This window comes from Periplaneta americana, chromosome 15 (assembly GCF_040183065.1).
Source record: "Periplaneta americana isolate PAMFEO1 chromosome 15, P.americana_PAMFEO1_priV1, whole genome shotgun sequence".
Classification (NCBI taxonomy): Eukaryota; Metazoa; Arthropoda; class Insecta; order Blattodea; family Blattidae; genus Periplaneta; species Periplaneta americana.
The window spans coordinates 28989887-28996740 of record NC_091131.1 but is presented as its reverse complement, the minus strand read 5'-3'; positions in this window follow the sequence as shown (position 1 = coordinate 28996740).

Here is a 6854-nt window from a genome sequence, read left to right as displayed (position 1 = left end):
TTCCTAGTAGTCTAGAGAATGTGTATTCTAAATTTCATTCATATATCTTTAATAGTTCAAAAATTATATCGATTTTTGTCTGGCTATGTAGCAAAAAAAATAAAGCTCCAGAAACAGCAATCAAAGGGGGTGTGATTTAATAATCCAGAGCGCAGGAACTTTAAAAATGGCGTCTCAACATCCAATAAGGGTACAGATACCCACACATTGTTATACAATGTATTCCACACACATCACAGAGTATTTTAAAGAAAAATTTGGTTTTGAAAAAAAAAATGAAGTTCCGGAAACAACAAACAAAGTGCGGTGTAATTTAAAAATCCAGAGCGCAGGAAGTTTCAAAATGGCGTCTCAACAACCGATAAGGGCACAAATACCCACAAAATATTATACAATGTATTCTACACATATCAGAGAGTATTTTAAGGAAAAAAATTGTTTTTTGAAAATTTACTCATTTTTCACCAAAAAATACCATCCTCTTCCCTTAAATGAGTTTGAAGTGTATCATGCTCTACTTCTTTTACGACAAGGTCAATCACTGAGACAACTGGCTAGAGAGCTTGAGGTTTCTCCTTCCGTGGTGTCTGGTTATGCAGCAGGCACAGAGAGACAGGTCAGTATTATAGAAGACCTGGCCAAGGCTGTAAATGTAAAACAAACCCCCAGGACGACAGCTACATTGTCCTATCTGCTCTTCGACAGCGTAAAAAACTGCAGGATACCTGCAGAATGACCTCTATATGGCTTCCGGAATTCGGGTTTCAGATCAAACGGTAAGGAACAGATTAAGGAAAGGGAATATTCGTCCAAAAAGGCCTGTTAAAAAAGCGTTTGACAAATGAGCATAAGGCAGCAAGATTTAGTTTTCTGAAAACCATGCGGATTGGAACCTGAATCAGTGGCAGTCTGTACTCTTCTCAGACGACTCCAGGTATCGTCTTGCACGTTGTGATGGTCGTTTAAGGGTGTGGGGACGGCCAGGAGAAAGATTTTCTGTGGGAGCTGTACAGGAAATTGTTAGATCGGTGGAGATTTCATAATGGTGTGGGCCGGAATTATGTACAACAGTCGTACGGACCTCGTTATATTTGGGAGCCAATTCGAATGACGTATTTTAATCTGGGAGCCAATTCGGAAACACCGGAATTTTAGGTAATCTATGGCGAATGCTCGGCGTCACCTCGCCTGATTCGTAGTTGATTGACTGATTGATTAATTAATCCATTGATCCATTCACTGTTGGTCTTATTTATTGATAGACTAATTGCTTGCTAGATTGACTGACTTACTAATTTATTGATTTATCGTTTGATTCATTCAATGTTTGTTTTATATATGAGGCGTTCAGAGCTAAAGTCACAAATTTTTATACGTTGAGTTTAATTCATTTTCTGATTGAAGTTGGATCTTTTCCGAGCAGTATTAGATCAAGTCTTAATTCCGGTAGGTGACACTAGTCACTTTTGGCTCAGATTATTTGTTCACGATGTTCTAAGCCATAGTGGATCAAGTCACCAAAGCGTTGCATCAATTAACATCACAATTGTTTATATTTTATAAATCTAGAATTTGAGAATGGAGCAATAAAATTAGTGCTAGTGAAATTAGATAATCCACTAGAGCAGGTTAATTTTAAGTCCTATTATCTCAAAACTACGACTCATTGACTTGATCCACTTTAGCTCTGAACGCCTCATATTATTTGGCTGACTGATTAATTGAGTGATTTATTTTGTTTGTTAGTCATACAGGCAATTGGTAGACGATTGATTCGTTCGTTCATTATTCATTCACTTGTTGCCTTATTTATCATTGATTGCTATTGATTGACAAATCGAACTGAAACTCTGACCGAGTTACTACGTGAGCGCTGGATGTCTTGGGGAGGAGCAAGTGAGAAATCACGGGGGGAAGGGAGAGAGCACTATGCACTATGTACTTGCAGGTCCACTCACAGTTTGTCAAACCTGCTAACAAAAGCATTAAAAGGTTGACTAGTTGCCTGCAATGCTCGCATAATGGAACCTTCCTAGCCGACAGTCGAGGCAAAAATGAAGAATCCGTTATTGTGGTAATACTGGAGAGTGGTTCTTCTATTGGTCGCCATGCCCACACACACCCTCTCAGATATTTACGTGGTGATTGGTGACTGAATGGCGAGGAGCGAGGGAGAGAGAAGAAAGAAAGAGAGAGATTCCAGAAGTTGGCGTGTTTTACGGGGTTTCACTTCAAGTTTATAGGTTGATTCACTGACTAATTGATTTATTGAGCCATTCATTGTTGATTGCGTTTAGTTTTTGATTGATTGATAGGTTGGGTGTTTGATTTTGTTTGTTGATAATTCGAACAATTGATTCATTCGTTTTTTCATTCATTTATTCACTGGTTGTGTTACTTATTCATTGACCAACTGATTGACTAATTGAGTGATTAATTTACAGACTGCATACTAGGTCGACTGACTGACTTATTGCCTTATTGATTAATTGATGTATTCATTGTTTGTTTTAGTTATTGCTTGACTGATTGAGTGACTGATTTTTGAGATTGATAGGCGATTTATTTATTGATTGAATAAGTGTTTGATTTATAAATTAATTAATTCAGTTAGGTCTAATCGTTCACTGGTTGCTTTATTTATTTATTGAACAATTTAGATTTTGATTTAGATTTATTTAATAATAACATATACATAAAAACGTTACATTAAAGTACCCCGAAAGAGCAAAGCTTGTGTTCGGGGACAGTTCCGTTACATAGATATACATACTTTGTAGACAAAATACTTAAGTAAAAAGGTCACATAAAGATAATAAAGTTAGTAATAATAATACTAGTAATAACTGAGTGAAAAAAGAGACGATGTTGAGATTGGTGGATTAATATTAAATTATTATTAGTAGTATAATTAGTAGGCCTACAGGTCATGTTGATATAGTAACCAAGATAAGATAGAAAAAAATATACTTAGGATAAAAATAAACTCGTTTCACAATACATGGTACATAATATAAATACAGGGAAGTTTGTCATATAAATTTTTTAATTCTGGATCTGAAAATTTCATTGCTTGAAGTAGTCAATTCTTGATGAAATTTTATTATCGAATTATATAGCCGTGGACCATAATTTGTACTGTGTAGTAAAGCACCAGATGTGAAACATTTAGGTTCAACTAAATTAAGAATTTAATTTCGTCTTGTATTATGATCATGTGGCTGAGCTACAAATTTCATTTTATTTTTATGATAGAATTTCATTAAAGAGTATTTATAAATTTGGTCAATTCTAAATACATTCAATTCGGAATGGATCAAATTTGTTGGATAACCCAGTCGTCTTTTTAAACAAATTTTGATTATACGTTTTTGCAACATAATTAGAGGAAGAAGAGCAGTTTTTGTAATGCCTCCCCATCCAGTTATACCATATTGGATAACAGATTCAATTATAGCCAAATAAACCAAACGTAGAACATGAGTAGGCAAGTAATGGCGAAGGTTTACAAATTTGTAAATTGTTTTACGGATCCTGTTACATAACAAGGTGATTTGTCTATCCCATTTCAAGTGCTGGTCAACAATAATTCCCAGGTATTTCACATCTACAGATTCTGTCAGGCAAGGGCATTCACAGGTTTTAAGGAGTTTATAAAATGAGTTGTGAATTATTAATTTTAAATGAGAAAGTGATTTCAATTTGTACAATTTATTGAACTGTGTTCTAGGTTGGCTTACTGGCTGCCTTAATGCTTTACTGATTGATTGATTGATTGATTGATTGATTGATTGATTCATTAGTTATTTTATTTATTATATGACTGATTTGTAGGCTGACTGATTAGTTGAGTGATTCATTTTGTAGGTTGATTACTTTGACAATTTATTGGATTGATTTCATTGATAGATTGATTTGATTTGATTTGATACCTGTAATTGATTGATTGATTCATTATTTGTTTTATTTATTATATGACTGATTTATGGGCTGACTGATTAGTTAAGCGATTCATTTTGTAGGTTGATTATTCTGACAATTTATTGGATTGATTTCATTGATAGATTGATTTGATTTGATATGTGCAATTGATTGATTGATTCATTGTTTTATTTATTACTAGCCGTACTCGTGCGCTCCGCTGCATTGATCCAGGGAACATTCGTGTTTGATAGAAGGATAAATCGTTTAATATGTTACTTAATTTGAATTGTATTTAAATAATTAAAATGCGGTCATTTTGATCCAGAGAGCAATCATTTGGTGCAATGACAATTCCTTAACATGTTTTTTAATTGTTATTACATACAACCATAGTTTAATGAATATTGACATATTTAGTTTTAATGTGTATACTTTATATTACTTGCTATATGTTTCAAAAGTTACTGTAATAACATTGTAGATTTATGCCCATCTAGAGAAATTACACTTTCCAATGGTGAAATAATAATTAAACAATTAATTAGCTTCCGATATTACTTCATACAAACACAGAAACATTCTCTTAGGCCATGTTTAATAGCTTTCGAATGTTATTGTCCAAGGCCCGTTATAGACGAAGTCATTTGTTTTTATTTCAGTACAGCGCCTTAGATGGCGTTGTTGTTGTAATTTTAAAACTCATTTATCTCATTAAATATCTGTCCTATCAAAATTTTGTATAGAATGAAACTTATCGGAAATTATTTTTAAAGAAACTTTTGTTATGTAATATTTTTCATAAAAATCAATAATAAGCGAGATATTTCGATTTATTTAATTCAGGCCCCCTTATAACCCCCCTTTTAAATAAAGTATTTTTGAATGCAATATAGCCTAAAATCTAAGTTACAAGGAATTTAATTTATACTCCAATTTTCATATAAATTGGTTCATCCATTATCGCGTGAAAAGGTAACAAACATACAGACAGACAGACAGACAGACAGACATACAAACAAAAATTTCAAAAAAGCGATTTTCGGTTTCAGGATGGTTAATTATGCATCTTAACACCAATTATTTTCGAAAAATCGAAAATTACCAGAAAAATTTTGGCTACAGATTTATTATTAGTATAGATATGGCTGATTTATAGGCTGACTGATTAGTTGAGTGATTCATTTTATAGGTTGATTATTCTGACAATTTATTGGATTGATTTCATTGATAGATTGATTTGATTTGATACGTGTAATTGATTGATTCATACATTCATTAATTGTTTTATTTATTATATGACTGATTTATAGGCTTACTGATTAGTTAAGTGATTGACTTTGTAGGTTGATTATTCTGACAATTTATTGGATTGATTTCATTGATAGATTGATTTGATTTGATTTGATACGTGTAATTGATTGATTGATTCATTCATTCCTTCATTCATTGTTTTATTTAGCCTATTGTATGACTGATTAATAGGCTGACTGATTAGTTAAGTGATTCGGAATGGAACAACTGGATAATACCCACGGCAGAGCAATGTCGATAGTCGACGTTACTCGCTGGCCATTAGTCACCAGGCCGTACCGAGCCGTGCCAAAGAAAACACAATCGAAATGGTGGTAGTAAAATTCGCGACTATATTCTTAAATAATTCACTGCATTAGTCAAGTGCAAGACTTCTGGCTTCTGTTGCATTCAAACAATTATAAAATACGATAATTTGGTCCAGGGAGCATCAGTTTTTGATGCAAAGATAATTTGTTTGGCTTGTTTCTTAAATAAAATTACGAAATGGCGTTCCTGTGCTTAACATTTAATAAAAAAAGAAATATAGCAAAACTGTTTTGCCTCGAGACACTCATCTAAGTCACGTAATAGGTCACGTAATCTACTTCAATATATTTGCACAAATATATCTTGTAGCTAACAGTGGTGCTATCTTTCAGTAATGTTCAGAACGAAGGAGGTAGAGAGAGAAAAGAAACAAATTTCTCCCTCCAACGACGCCACACACCAACGTCGTGTTCTTATGTTGGCAAGATTGTGTATTTACTTAAATTTGGTGCTAAACGTAACGGCACAGTTCAAAGATACCGTGGGAATTCTCCAGTTTAGCGAGTGATTCATTTTGTAGGTTGATTATTCTGACAATTTATTGGATTGATTTTATTGATAGATTGATTTGATTTGATACGTGTAATTGATTGATTGATTCATTAATTGTTTTATTTATTATATGACTGATTTATCTCTCACTACATCTCGCCAAAATGTAAAAAAAAAATTGTACAACATTGTAAAAATTGTAGAAAATTACTAAATTGTAAAACTATAAAAATTTGTAAAAATTGTAATTGTAATATTGTAAAATGTTGACATGTTCCACATCTTAAAGCTTCATTGCTCATGTAAGATCTATGGAATAAAATAAATGAATGAATGAATGAATGAATGAATGAATGAATGAGTATAGGCTGACTGATTAGTTAAGTGATTCATTTTGTTGATTGATTATTCTGACAATTGATTGGATTGATTTCATTGATAGATTGATTTGATTTGATATGTATAATTGACTGATTGATTCATTCATTCATTCATAGATCCCGCAGTGATTGCCGAATAGCTGCTATATACGTAGCTGAATAAGTAGATTGTCGGTTTCGTACTGATTTCGCTTATGCATGTACAAACGTACATAAACTCAGATGAAGGAAGAGCAAAGCACGTCTGTTGTATTGGGAACGCATGTGTGAGGACTTCGAAGCTTCATTACATTACGAGGGCTTGCTAATAGGATTAGAGGAGAACTGTCAGCCTCGGGTCGGGATGCGGGAGTTGAATACGAACAGGTGAGACCAGATGTAATCATCTCAATCGCGAGGGACGGTACAAAGGAAGTTTTCATTGAAAACACAACACAA